The sequence below is a fragment of the Lissotriton vulgaris genome, chromosome 12, assembly GCF_964263255.1.
Source record: "Lissotriton vulgaris chromosome 12, aLisVul1.2, whole genome shotgun sequence".
NCBI classification, from domain to species: domain Eukaryota; kingdom Metazoa; phylum Chordata; class Amphibia; order Caudata; family Salamandridae; genus Lissotriton; species Lissotriton vulgaris.
The window spans coordinates 197,344,609-197,360,002 of record NC_141700.1 but is presented as its reverse complement, the minus strand read 5'-3'; positions in this window follow the sequence as shown (position 1 = coordinate 197,360,002).

Genomic DNA, 15,394 nt, shown 5'->3' with positions numbered 1-15,394 from the left:
TTCCCTTAAAAAATATTTTTAGAGACAGTCACAAAGTGGAAGGGGTCCCCTGGGGACCCCTTCCAAATTGCAACTACAATACCACCCTCTTGAAGAGGGTGGTAATTTGCGGTCGCTATGAGGAAGGGAACGCCCATGCCTAATGGCGAGTCGCAAAACCAATTTAGTGAGTCACAAATAAATTACGACTCGCAAACCCGTTTGCGCATTAAAAAATGGGTTGCACATCTGGCCCTAAATGTAATAAGGTTATCTCCGACTGCTACAAAAGTAATTCTTTGATTTTTTTAAATATTTATTACAAAACCTAATTCAATGGTTGCATCAGATTTGTTATAAATATTTTGGAAAATGTACTTCTAGAAAGATAACTTTTCCCTGTCTAAATCCTCTCTAGGCCGGGCAGCTGGAGAGCACCCTTAATGAGGTGTGAACTTGCTCTCAGAGCTGACGCTAAGGTCATGGGTGTGGGAAGGTGTTATGTTGCTCTAGCAAGATGATTATCTGGATTGTGCTTAATTAAGTCAAAGAGGCCTCCTCTCTCACAGTTAAATTTAGGATCACACCTGGGGAGGGCCCTCCTTTGTTCCCCAGACAGACAGGCTCCAATCCCAATGGGAGAGGAGTTGAACCCATAATGGTTTGAAGTGACAAGTGAAGGGTAGATCATTTTCCTGGCCACACCTCTGGGATAGGCAGACGGGATTTGCACAGTGGGAGAAGGGTTCTGCAATTCTTAACTTAAGAAGAAACAGGCTCTGTGGGATATCTGCAGTAGGGCACTAATGAAGTGCAGCAAAAGTGGGTAGGGTTTCCCCAATTACCTTGTTGGAAGTTATGAAATTCATCAAAGAAGATCTTGATGTCGGACGTGCAGCTAAGGTAGTTCTTTTAGACCTATTGGCAGTATTCAACACATTCTCTCTTCCTCCCCCTTAGAGAGATTCAAAATTATAGGTATTCAAGGGAAATTCTTCTCTTAGTTGAGGTTCTTTCTACTGGAGAGTTCACAGAGAATTAATTAATCTTCAGCCCTTTTCATCTGACTCAAGGCCCATAATATTTGAAGTTCTGCTTTGAGCCCTACACTCTTCAACCTTTCCCTAGCCCCTTAGGCTCAACAGATTAAAGCTTTTGATGTACAAGTAATGTCCTACACAGTTGACACGCAGCTTCTCTTAACTTTCCAGGAAAACTCAGCCTGGTTTTAGTTCAAAGAATGCCTAGCAGTAGTTACAGGATGGATGAATGATATTTTCTAAAGCTGAACTGTGATAAAATTGAAGGTCTTTTCTTTGGTACTTGCTCCCCTCCCTCTCCTAACCTAAGGTGGCCTGAGGAACTTGGATCTCCACCAGCAACTGTGGACCATGAAATGCATTTGAGAGTCATGTTTGACTTGAGTCTCTCTTTTTCCACACAAATCAAACAAGTGTCTTCTGATTTTTTTTCAGGCTCTTTTGGAACCCTTTTAAAAGGTAGACTTTTTTCGTCTTTCTGTAGTTGTTGTTTACACCTATATGCACTGCTGCCCCATTCTAGCTGCACGCACTGCTATCTTGTAAATCCCATTTCGCAATCTTTTACCTTTTATGCTCGCCCCTTTTCTTACTGAGCCTAATTTTGTATCGATATAGGCTTTGTATAGGCTTTGTATTGTGCTTGGCCTGTCTATTATCTTTTGAGCCATGTTCATCTAGTTACAGTCTATTACACACTGCGCGCATTGCCTATTCTTAGACCCTTAGCCTAACTCCATGCTTGCCCTGTTCATTCATTTTTTCTTTTGTTATTTACCTAGTTTCTAGATGTATAGGCCTAGCATTTTGCCTGTAGTGGTATGTTATTTATTTCTCCTCACATGTCTTTCTCAGACATTTGGCTGGTCTATTTTGCCCCCCTGACCCGCAGTGGTACCTCAGCTCCCTCCCTGAACCTCACCTGGACTCTCTACAGGCCCCTGAAATTGTGATGCTCCGAATTTCGATCGTCTAGCGAGCGCATGCACCTACTGGATTCCTTTTATACTTGTTGTTGCCAATTACCTGCTATTCTTCTGAAACATCTCAGTGGTCCCGTATTTGAGGGCCCCTAGGTAGGCTGCCATCCTCCGACCTGTTGTTTTAAACATACTTTGTTTGTAGTTGTACATTTTATGTGGTGGTCTTTCCATGCACTTTCTGGTTTCCTGACACACTTTGCCAGTCTTGGCTACATTCCGTGCACAATTTTCTTTGGCTGTTTTCATGACGCGTATTCTGGGATATAAGGATACTTTTTCCTTGTGATATGTGTGGACTTGGTTACCTGAATTCTTGTTCTTTGCTGACTCTTATCAAGGCCTTCCTTCTTTTTAATGAACGACATTTTGTAGTTTTTCTTATATTGCTTTTTCTGCCCACAGAATACCCACCCTCAGCCTTTGCTGCTACTAGGACCGCTCCTCAGGACCTTGTGTCAGACGTCATTTACTGTGTCTGCCTGTTTTCTATTCCAAGTGCGCTCTGATGAAGGAAGCCTGTATTGGCACTTGTCCGAAACGCGCGTCGGCGCTTTTGTGTGTGGTGATATGTATGTGAATGCTTGTGTATGAATTTGATTGTACAAAAGGTGTGTTTGAGTGTATGAGTGAATGTACTTTGTGCCTTTTTTGAATTATCTTTGCGTGTCCTAGTTTTTATACTGTATTTCTGTATATGATTATGTAAAGTTTTTCAGATACTATTTCACTGTCTTAATGAAATTATTTTTCTATGAAAACAATGTATATATAAAAAATTAAAATTAAAAATTTCTTTGAATAAATAAATCTTCCTTGTGGTTGTGTGGGTTAGCTGAATGTGCGATTAGAACTCTGTTCTTTTGGTATTTAGGGAACACCCATTTCCATGTTTCTCTCTAGTATTCTCGCCCTGCCAGGTTGTTTCCCTCTTGTCATTAATCTTTAGATTCAGGGTCCCTCTTTTGTTTTTCAATCGAGTTGACATTCCAAACATCCTGGAAAGCCTAACACTCCTCTTCTACTACATATAAGTCACTCCTGGATTTGGCAGTAGGTAGGCCATAAGGAGGTATGAGCTTAAAAGATAAGACATTTTATTCCAAGTTTGATTGAGTTACATGTGCACTTGCTGACCCATGTCTCCAGTTATAGATCCAGTCTCTTACCCATACTGGAACTCACATACCTATGTATAAAAAGATTAGGACAGGGTGGTGTGCAGTTACATAAAAACATGTACTTTCTCAGGGAGTAAAGCTCTTACCTTTTATATCTCTGGAATGGTATGAAACATTAGTATAATGCATTTTGTAAGTGTTTAGTTTCTTGAAGTATAGAGTGTAAAATCTATATTGTATTTAGTTTTCAGATATCTACTTGTGTTCAAAAGGAAGAATGTAAGATGACATAAAAGGAACAGAGGCAAAAAGCACATAATAACAGTACTACCAGGAAAAAACTGAGAACAAAAAAGAAAATAACGGACAGAATGTAGTGAGTAAAAAAGATCTGCTGTATGAGAACTAAGGAGCTTCTTAAATCAGTATTAATTAAAATGTGGAAAATGATGTGAACAAAAACGAAACGTTACCCAGAACTCATAAACAAAAACCAACAACTTATGTTCAAAGTGGAGAATGTTCTAAAAAACAACTGATTCGACAGTTAGGCAAAAACAATACAGGACTGAAGAAGAAGAATGTTTAGGAGTAAGGTGACACGCAAGTCACAAAGAAATATAAAGCAGTATGAGAGAAGAACATCGGCTAACAAGCCAAAAGAACATATTAAAAGTGTAGTGGATAAAGCATCTGCCTTCAAGCGTGAATTTTTTAATTTTAATAGAAAACAGAACAAGACTACTAGAAGAGGGAAAGCCAGAAAAAAAGACTTGTTATTAGAACACATTTTTATAAAACATTCTGCCTGGAACAGAAGCATACCTCCAGTACTGAGCCTTTCTTTAATGAAGAAAGCTACTTGCAAGAGAACACATTAGTGTACACAGTGGAAATAACCGATCGATGTTATGAGGTGAAGGATGATACACCCATTCCAAAAGAGGGGTAGTTCTTCGAAAGGTCCTAGGAATGCTGAGGAAGTGATACGTATATTGCATGTAGAAGTCTGAAACAGAAAATAGGGATTTTGCTCGGATTCGATCCATGCAAAGTAAGGAAGTATAGACGTTTATTGGGACATTCACTACCATGTCTATCAAAGAAAGTGTGCCAAAGCAGGTTTCACCCCATCAGAATTTTAGCTTTTCACCATCCCAAATTGAACATTTTGGTTAGAAGGCTTAACAATGTCAAATCATGTGTCCTAAGTTTGGGAGAAACTAGAAAAGCCATGTTGCATGGTACAGTAGAAAAGGTAGAAACAGTTTGTGAAGCCATTGAATTTCATTTATTTGGCACTGAAGCGGAGTCTGGGGAAAATGAAGAGTTGGTATGTGAAGGTAGAGAGGAATAGGACAGAACAGAGGTATTAGTGTTGATGACTTTACAGAAGAGATTAGGAAGTTTAACACACATTCTTCTGAGAAACCTAAATGTGTTTGTATTTGTTGTTCACACACTCACTACAAAATCCAAACATGCAATGTAGAAGTCTTCCTTAAAACTGAACAGGAGAGTAGAGAAAAATGGCAAGAATTTGCTGTTTATTTATTCGTAGAGGAATGGTTTCACTTGTCTACACAGCAAGTTATTTGTAAGTACTGCTATGATCAATTGGAGAACAACAAAATGCCAGCAGGAGCAGCATTAAACAATTTAGAATTAGTGTCTATTCCAGAAGAACAACAAAATGTAAATGTTTATGAATCTACTTTTTTACAATGTGTACAACCATTTCAGGCTATAGCTTTTATGAAGCCTAAGACAGGGAAGCTGCCCCCAACTATTGGCGCACTCAGAGAGGATCATGGACCAGATGTAATTCTGGTAAATGGTGTAACTACGAAGAATAAAAAAATCTGGCAAGAGTTAGTGGATAATAATAAAGTAAAAAACAATGACATTATACTTGGTACAACATAATGTATATTATAAAATATGATGCTGTTGTTCAAGATGTGACATATGTAGAGGATGAAATATCATCAAGTGGTCAGATTTAAAAAGTAAATACATCCAGATCAGAAGAGATCAACAAGCACTACAGCATCCATCCTCTGCATTCTAAAAAAAGATCTTCCATCCTCTGCATTGTAAAAAAGTAATCAGTGATACTAGTTCAAATGAAGCAAGCAAAAGGAGCTCTCATGAGTGTGTGGGAGAAAAGTTTAAAAGCTTGCTGTTTTCCACAGCTTTTTCCAACTGGAGAAGGTAGCCACTTTGATGACTGCCCTGTACAGACAAAAGCAGCTGAAAACCGGTCAACCAGATTATAAGCAGAGTATCCAGGATTTCTGCAGTGTATTCTGTACATATTTTATCTTCTGTTTGAGAGTGACTTGTCTGGACTTTCATATGCTGTTAACCACATACTAAATACAGGAGTTAATCTTTAAAATCTCTCTGCAAAGGAATTAAGTGGCAAAGTTCATGGAGAGGAGGAAAACTTTGAACACAGCTTATTTAATTTGATAGCCTGCCAACGTGGCACCAATGAGTACTGGTATTGTTGTCATGGAGAACTGTAATGTATGCTGAGAAATCTAGGTGCATCTACTTAGTTCCTGGCACTCAAGTGTGCTGAATATGCCTGGGGTGACCTGCTTCAGTTTTTGAGAGAAGTGAATTCTAATATTAAAGACATCACAGTGAAGACTGCTGGAGAACTTTGCTCATTCAATCCTGCTAATGTTTGCAGATATTTTAAGCACATATTTCAAGCTATCATGTCTTTCATCAGCAAATAAGGGAATCCTCCTCTTGGCAAAGTAATTGATTTCTTTTGGCTAAAGAGTACCAAGTATGAGGTGGTACTCGTATTCACTTGTAGTTATAGATAAAGGATGCACTGAAATTTGAAACAGATAGTGACAAGTCTATCTTGTCTTTCCTAAAACAATATATGACATCCCAAGAGACAGTGGTGAAAAGGGCTTGAGACAATAAGTTCTACCATTCCAAACTCATAGATGTGGAAGTACTGTCGTCAAAAGTATAGACGCAAAGTAAAATCTTACATGAGGTCTCGAATTGGATTCCCATGACCTGTATTTTCACAAGGAAGAGTGAACAGCTTTAGGTCTGCAGTCAGACATACATTGATATGAAAATCACAGAAAAACACAATCAACCTGAGAAGAACAGAAGCCTCCAAATATATAAATGACTGTATCCCTGTGATTCTGAAGATGTTGAATGCAAATATTGATCTGCAACTTGTTGCACACAACTCTATTGTACTTGATTTCATACATTATAAAATCAGAGAGGACTGAGCTGAAGGATATGTGGGTAGAGATTTATGCAGAAAAGAAATTGTACAGCTTTAGCTTGAAAATGCTTACCCATAGAGAGGTAGGCTCCTATGAGTGCTGTGACTGGCAGAGCTTAGCTAGGTTGTTCTCAAAGTCAAAGGAAATTGTTTGAGTTTGTCTAGGCCTAGCTAGTGCATGGAATAGAGTGTGAAAGTGTCACCCAGAAATTAGTATCTAGCAGAGTTTGAACCAGAAAGTATAGATATTGTAAGGACAAATATGCTAAATATGTACTATCCAAGAAGGAGTCCACGTCTTGAAAACATGTGCCTTTATAAAGTTCTTCAATACTACAGATACAAAAGGAATGTAAAATAAAGCACAGAAGTAGGAAAAAAATTAGTGTTTGGATTTTACAGTGGTTTGGTGAGACATAGCAAAGGAAATCAAATTGTAGTATAGTTCCTAGTTTCCCACTAGGCCCTGTGCATTGGAATAACATAAACAGTAGTATCGACGTAGAAGTGCGGATCTTCCAGGCCTCTACTGACTATGCTAAACTTAATTGGGTTTGTTACCAACTAGCTCAGAGGTCACTGGAAACGTTCTTGACTGAAATAGGAAGTGATCAGCTTCCCTGGCACAGCCAAGAAGGGATTCAGTTTTCCAACAACCGTGCAACATGACAACTTTGCTCCTCAGATCAAGAGTCAATCTCTAGGGTCGTGTGAAACAATAGACAGTTATTTTACTCAGTCAGGTTAGTGCAGATTACTTTCACAATATGTAGAGAATAGAGAGACGGTCGTTTGTCAATAAAGGGTTAACATTTATTGAACAGTCTTTCTTCTCGTACAAGAGAAATGAATTGCCACAATTGCAAGACTTGTTATTATAAAAAGTACGTACAGTAAGATAAGTATTGCGAGATAATACTGTAAAAGCATTGATATGGTTTCTTAGCCATACAATGGTTTAAAAGTAATAAAACATATATACATTCATATATACATTAGGCTAAAATACTCAACTGGTGCTTCTAACTACGCCTACCCCAGTGTACCTGACCTAAGCCTAATACGTGGGAGGGGAGTAAGTAAGTAGCTTTAAGTTAAGTTGGTTTTGCCAAGGTTTGCTTCAAGAATTCTCACTAAGGGTTTAGTCAACACCATACCTCTGAATAGAATGATGGAGGTCTGGTATCTCCTTCAGGGAAACTCGGTATCCCAGTCACCCGCAAGGGTAGACCAGAAACGCTGGAGCTGGCAGCTTGCATCTGCTGGGCTCTTGCAGAGGGACGGCTGTTCAGCTCCTAAGTTCACCACACCATCATTCACGCTTTAGCAGCGATAATGGTATCAGCAGCTTCACCAACAGCAACGAGACAGCAGCAGCATCAGCGTACTGCAGACATCATTGGCATTGATAGCTTCAGCACAGCATTTGCTTAACCCCTTCGAGGCTGATGACGAGCTGGGCTCGTCATGGTGTAGCCTCCTCAAACACTGATGACGAGCCCAGCTCGTCATGAACAATGGGAAATGGGAAGATCCAGCACAGGAGAAAAATAACCACAGCAGCAATGTGGTTAAGGCAACGTTGGTAATATTTATACCTGAAAGGTGCCATGTTTGACGTAAGTTTGCTGGACATAAGACGTCAATAAAGATGTCACTTAGGAAGTGATCGCTATCAGTTGCTCTTTAGAGTTCTATTTCTAATCAAAACACAGCAAGCTGGGATTTCCAGGTTTGCTGAGTTTTTATCTTGTTGAAGAACTCTGAGGGTTAATCTAGGAATCTCAGATAGTGACTTCTGCTCTGTCATTGCACTAATTGGTTGCAAAGGAAGTGGCAGAGAAAACTATTCTGGAATGTGGCTCTGTTCGTGTGAGGCCAGAGATGACTTTCTGAATATTGTACTTGAACGGTTATGCCAATATAGGGAATAAATGGATTTATGGCCGAATAGGGGCATAAGGTCACAGTATCGATCAGGATCCTAGATAATCACGCAACACCCACTCCACGCATTCATGTCCATCAAATTACTAAAACTAGAGCAATAAGATGCATGTGTAACATTGCCCACCCCAAAATACATATATGCATTTGAAATAGGCGTATATTGTAATACGTTTTTGAAGCATAGAAATCATTCAAAAATTATAGCATATGAAATCAATGAACGATTATGCAAAAAGAATTACACATGAAACAGAAGAAGGGCGAGATAAATCATCACTTATAAATGCATTGCAATAACATGTGTTAGAGGCTGGTGTAAATGATTATGTCTCTAGATGTGTTTAGAAATAGAAGTTGAAGCTTCTGTTCTCTAAGAATAGTTTTTGCCTTAAGCAAAGAATTTTTCGTGCCAAAAAAGGGTGAATATTAAAAAGTGTTCAATTCAAAAGACTTATTGCTTGAACGGGGAAATAGAGTTCCAACGCTTTTAGCAGTTTTTGTTGTTCAAAACTGAAGGCCGAATTCAGAGTTCAGGGGAACGCTGTGGTTCGGAAAGCTTCTCTAAAGTTATTGTTTCTGTTCGGGTGAGAACATCATATCAGACAGGCTCTCAAAGAATTGGTCTACAAAATCAGGTGACAGTTCAACCAAATTCAATAGTGCTGTAACTTGGCAGGTGTGAGAATGATTGCTGTCACCATAGTCAGGATCAGCAATGCTCACAGAAGGTCGTACCTGGGTGATGCTGCTTTTGTCACTCGCTCCACTGTCACCACCTAGTCGTAGCACAGGAGTCTCAACGAATGCCGTCATCAGGATTGGTAGCTGCTGGGGACAACACAATGCGTGAGCCGTTATCGGACTTAGCAAAGTATCGACGTCCATTGGTACTGCTGATGGAAGTGAAAGACAGATGTCCAACACGCACTCATCTCCGCATAGCATACATCGAAGTACCGGTAAGATACAGTTCTGCCATATAGGTCTGAATGAAAGGAACCAGGTCATGTTTAGATCTCTCAGCCTGGCCAATCCAAGGACGTTAGTTATCCTGTCCCGGGAGCGCATTGCTAGGATTGTCTCTTCCATTCCCATGGGAGCTATGTCTGAGTTTCGGCTTGCCATAACGAAGCAGGATGGTCAAAAATAAAATCCCTGCTGCAAGTCCCAGAAATAGGGGTATGCCGTCAAAAACAGAGTGGACAAAATTAGGAACGATTCCCAGAATTGCTTGAAATGGTGTTAGCAGTCCCGTAAAAATCGTCTTAAATATGCCTGGGATGCCTGTGGCACTAGACATGTTAAGGAGTTGGCTAAGCATTTCTACGAAATGCACGGGGCAATTTGTTGATAAAAGGTCATGAACCTCCGTAGCTGTCCTTGCAACTAGAAGATCATACGTCTCTTTTGATGACGTTATGGGCACTGTTGTCTGCAAAAGCACAGACTTCATTTTGCTTAAAGTATCAATTTGTATAGAATAGAGATTCAGACGAGGCCAGATGGGAGTCTCTGTGTCTACAGGCCCGCTCGGAAACAATGCCTGCATACAACATTTGACCATGGATGTTACGCTTACTAGATAACTTTTCCCTGGAACAAGGCCACAACATCTGTGATCAGTTCTAAGAATGTAACTCCCGTTTGCAAGTTGCATAAAGAAGGGCTCTATCTGAGTTGCAGGTGTGACTAGCTGGTGGCATGAAAGGTTGTTAGAATTACCTTCACAGGCTCCATGTAAATTAATACCCTGGCACAAAAGTATACCGCTTAGTGAATGTTTACAGTTTTCACCACTAAGAAATACATTTTTGTTGCTGTCACGATAGCAAGAATGTGTATATGGTAATGTCCATTCTGATTTTACATATCCTTTACCCAATCGTTCATACTGGCCAGTAGGTATGTATTCAAGGCACTTTTTAAATCGGAAAGTTGTTATCAGAATAGTGATAATTCCGTGTATTATCCATTCAATGACAGGACTCTCTGACCTTGTCAATGGTAATCTCTCAAGTTTTTCGGTGCTCAGGATTGTATAGTCTGCTCCTTTCTGTGCCAAACTGATTTGTTTATCAGTAAGGTTAAAGATGGAAAATAATGACGTTGTGTTGATTGAACGCCAAGGCACATAGCCTGAACAAAGATTTTGCAGCGTCCAGCCCAATTGTACAATAGAACGTAATTGAGATTGGCCATGTTGTAACATTAGCAAGTCTCTGTCTATTATGTCAAAGGCAGAAGATACAATATTGTCCAATGAATATATTCTGGAGGACAGAGTCATTAACCCATTGTCCACTACAGAAAGTGATTTTTCCAAATTAATACGATCAATTTCTCGTTTTTTTTCAGCTGTTTCAATTTGTGTGACTTTCCAAGCCTCGTTGTACGCAGCATAGATACTGGTCGCTATGAAACGCTTTTGACGCTGTTTGCGTGGTCCAAGAATGAAATCGCGCAAATCAGCACCATCTTTTAGTAAAGACAAGTGTTGCTTAATTTCAGCCAGTGTGGATGATCCTAGCCATTCGAGGCGGAGTTTCCCTACACTGTATGTTGTTACTATCCCTGGATGTTGTCTCTGGGAGTATCTAGGGTCTAGTCTGGTCATTTTTAACCCCTGTGTTTTATTCAGGAATCTATCTTGACAGTTGTTTGTGTCTGTAGGCCAGATTAACCACTTTTTCCAATCAGGATGTGTTCTGTTAAAATGTAAAATTTGTGATACGTCTAACTCAATATCTGCAGTTGCATTATCAGGTATTGGCTTTGGAATAGACGGTGTGTTAAGGTCTTTGATCTTAGCTAGGCCAAGACAGGATGTTTGGTGAATTGTGTCATTTAAAAACATCATTTGTTCTGGTATCATGCAGGTTCTGAATAGTGCTTCAAGGCCTTGTACCTGCCAATCTTTTGTACCCCAAATGGTTTTCGTTTCAATGTTATTTTTCCAATAATCAAAAGCAAATGTCATCATTTTGTCATAAAATGCTTCTGAATATATCAATTTAGAATTTGTCAGCATTGTTTTCATTCCTGTTTTATCTAACAGTTTGTAATAAAACGTTTCTGCATCACTGGTGTTAAACCCTGAGAAGTACTTGAATTTCTCAAAAAATGCTTTAGAACTGCTTTTAGGTGGTGTAGCACAATGTTCCCATTGATTATACATAAAAACATTTCTAGGCTGTGCAGATTTATGCAAATAATGATCACCATAATGTGTATAGCAAAATATTTGCTCATAACTAGATGAACCTTGTAAATAATCATGTTCTGTGAATCTAGCTGACATTACTAAATCAGACATCATGTCATTAATACTGTTAAAGTCCCAATCATCAGAGAATGTACTAGGTTTTACAAAGTCACTTAAGGAAACCTTCAGTTGACGAGGATACTTCAGGATCTTGACCGGACCATAGATCTCATAGTCAGTTTTCTCCCATACTACCCCACCAGGTATTGTAATGGCTGTGACATTTACTCTTGACAGTTCTCTTTTCTTCACGTGGGATGATCTGTGTGGTTTCAGGACTAGGTTGATGTTTTGACTTGCTGTGTCCATTGTACTATATTTTCCGTCAATGAATTTTCCCAAACAAAGTACCATGATGAGCCAAAGCAGGAGGAAAAATACACCTAGACCGAACCAGAACTCTAACCAAGGGGTTTTAATCAGTTGATGAAAAAGTTCCATTGCTTTTTCTTTAAAAGTCATTTTTGTTTCTGGCATCACTTCGGGGTCGTTTTGATCTTCAGAGAAGTTGTCGAAGTTGATGAAATAACCAGAGGCAGTTCTGTCAATTGATGGGATTGGATTTTCAATCTGTCTCTCGGTAGCATTTTCTGATGCCACATTATTGTAGACTGGTGTTTCTTGACGAACTGTTTCAATCTGTGTCTCAAGAGGCACGAGTTCCATGGCATTATTGCATAGTCCTTCTCTGTGCACAGCAGGCTGATCGAATGTGATTAGTCTTTCAATTTGAACCTCTTGGATTGTTGCAAGTTTGGGTATTCTGTTGTTTCTTGGGAGTACACTGGGCCTACTGTTGATTATAGGCCACATGGTTGTGGTTTTACAAGGTCGATAGACACGACTCTGTTCTCCTTTTTACCAGCAAGGGGCGGTAGTACTACTGATCTTGTTCCGGTGACTGCCAAGACAGGTACTGCTTTTCTGTAAGAAGGCCCAAATTCCTTCTTCACCGCAATTTTTTCTCTGACCAGATCCCCAATCTTTGGAATCCAGACAGGCCTTGCTGGGGCTGTTGCTTGTGGTGCCTCGTCAGTGGTAGATGGCTGTTGCTTTAACTTTATGTTGCTTAATGATTTTCTTGTTTCATTCAGTTCCTGTAAAACAGCCAAACGATCTTTAATGTCAAAGCCTGTTGTTTTTTCTTGTACCACTGACATCTGACTATCGAGGTCCTGAATGTTCATTGTAATTCCGAACAATAGTTCATATGGGCTAAAACCTTTTAGAGAATTTCTTGGCAAATTGGTAAGACTGGACTGGACACTTATTAGATGTTTGACCCACCCAGTCCTGGACCTAATACCTTCGCTGTTATAGATCGCTTTATGTCTCGTTTTTTTCTTTCTACCACACTATTCCCTTCGGGGTGCGACGGACAAGAATACCGCAACCCAATTCCCATGCTGGCCATGGCCTCCCTATAAGCTTGAGAGCTAAAAGCAGGACCCTGGTCAGAATGGAACGTGGTAATTGCGTATGTGCCGATATAGACTCGCAGATCTTTTATAACCGTTCTAGCGTCAGCCGAGCGCTGGAGGCCACATTTTTTAAGTGTGTTTAGTCTTAACGATTAATAGGACGCAGGATGGGGTGTAGACAGCGTTACGCTGTTTCTGATCGGTAGCCGGTAGCATGGTTCACTAGTGCGATCCTTGTCACAGTCCGGACAGTTCTTTACATATATCTGATGTTGCACGCTCATCCCCGGCCACCAGTATACTGATTGCAATTCAGTCAGAGATTCCCTCATCTGAATGTGCCTTGGACCTTCACCCATGTGTGAGTCCGCTATTAATAATATTCTCCGGTTCGTGTTTGGAATTACCCTATCCCCCACTCCAGGGATTCGAGCAAAAGGAACGGAGTTTGCATCGATAACGTATGCATAATTGAGTGGATAGTTCACGGGTAGTGCTGCACAGTCGCCTTTTACGGTCGTTTTTACTGCCAGCATGGTTTCCCCGTCTATGTATTTTTCTGTACGCTTTTTTGTGGCTACGGAAGCCGGTTTAGTTGCTTCCGCTGTGGCTGTATTAGCCAATGAATTCCCTCCAACGTGAACGCCATCACGTTGAAGACTCTGCGTGTACTACGTGAGTCTTTTGTAGTTCTTTGTGTAAAAGAGCTACCTGTTTCCAGAGCAATTTATGTTTTATTGTGGCACCTGTGTCATCTTTGTAATCGTTTTCAATCCAGCTCTGCAATTTATTATTGTAAGAGTTGACGCAAAAATGAGAGTCGCACACGATAAGTGTCGGGAATTCACGTTCTGCATTTTCGAGCGCCATCTTTAAACATCTGATTTTAGCTCTTGGAGCCGAACAGTTTCTTACTGATTCAGTTTTTGTTACTTTCGGTCTGAATTTACCGCACAGCCAACGACCTTTAACAATCGCACAGGCTGCATCGTAGGATTTGCTCTCTACGTTGAAATGCTGTACAAATCTATCTGTATAAATTATACAGGCGTACTGTGGGAGAGGCAGAAGTTCGATTGGCAGAGGATATTCTTCTTCATATTCTAAATCATTCAGTTCTTCGAATTGCGGGGCGAAATAGTATTTCACATCTTCTGCTCCTAGAGAATCTACACACTGTATCCATTTCGGATCCAGTGACACTGTAGGCAGGTTTACTGGGCTGAATTGCGCCTCGAAGGCGGATTCCGCTGTGAGGATATTAATCCTTTTACCATGTGCTAGTTCTCGTTCATTTGCTAATGCGATTTGCACTGCTTTCACAGTTCTTTCTGTGTGACTGAATGTTTTTTCTGCTTGTGTGTACAAGTGAGATTTGTAAGTTATTGGTACCGTTTCACCCTCATTAGAGGTCAGGTAGGTGAATCCGCATCTTCCTGGGATGACTCGGATTACAAGATCGCGTGTGTTGTCACGTGTATCTAATTTTGTTTTAGCTAACATGTCTGTTTGTAGTGCTCTCAAAATTTCTGTGTGTTTTTGAGTCCAATTGATTTGTTTAAAATCAGGTTTAATTAGTTCGTAGAGAGGTTTAACCCTCGGTGCGTAATTTAGAATGTATGTTCTTCCGAAATTCAGAAAACCTAGTATGGATTGTAAATTCTTCAGCGTTTTTGGAGCTTGGAGTACAGCGCACTTCTCTAAGAAGTTGTCCGCTAGGCTTTTTCCTTCACTTGATAACTCGTACCCTAAGAATAGTACTGTCAGATGGGCAATTCGAGACTTTTTAAAGTTGAATTTGTAACCCTCTGCTGCGAACCCAAGTATAATGGTGTTCACTCTTTTCAAGTGAGTATCCAAGTCGTCGTCTGTGAGATAAATATCATCTACCTAAGTAATGCCTCATCATCATATATTTGTAGTAACTCTGTTACTCTAGCTGAGAATAGTCCTGGGCTGTTCTTGAACCCCTGTGGGAGTCGACAGAATTTTTTCTGCGACCCAAATGCTGAGAAAGTGGTCAAATACCTACTTTCTGGTGCAATGTTTTGACAAAAGAAACCATTAGATATGTCTAATGTCGTTTTATATTTTTTCCTAACTATGTTATTCATTAGGGCTGCACTATGCGAGTTTTGTACTGCAAAAGTTTTGCAACATGCATTAAGGTGTCTGTAGTCCAAAACTAGACGATATGAATTGTCTGGCTTGGAGACAGGAAACAAAGGATTGTTCATTTGAGAGGTGCATGTTTCAATCACCCCCTGGTATTCAAGTTGATCTAAGATCTCCCTGACTTGTTTTTTAGCTTCTTGCTTAATCGGATACTGCTGTTGGGCAGTTGGTTCACTTTTTAATTGGATTTTG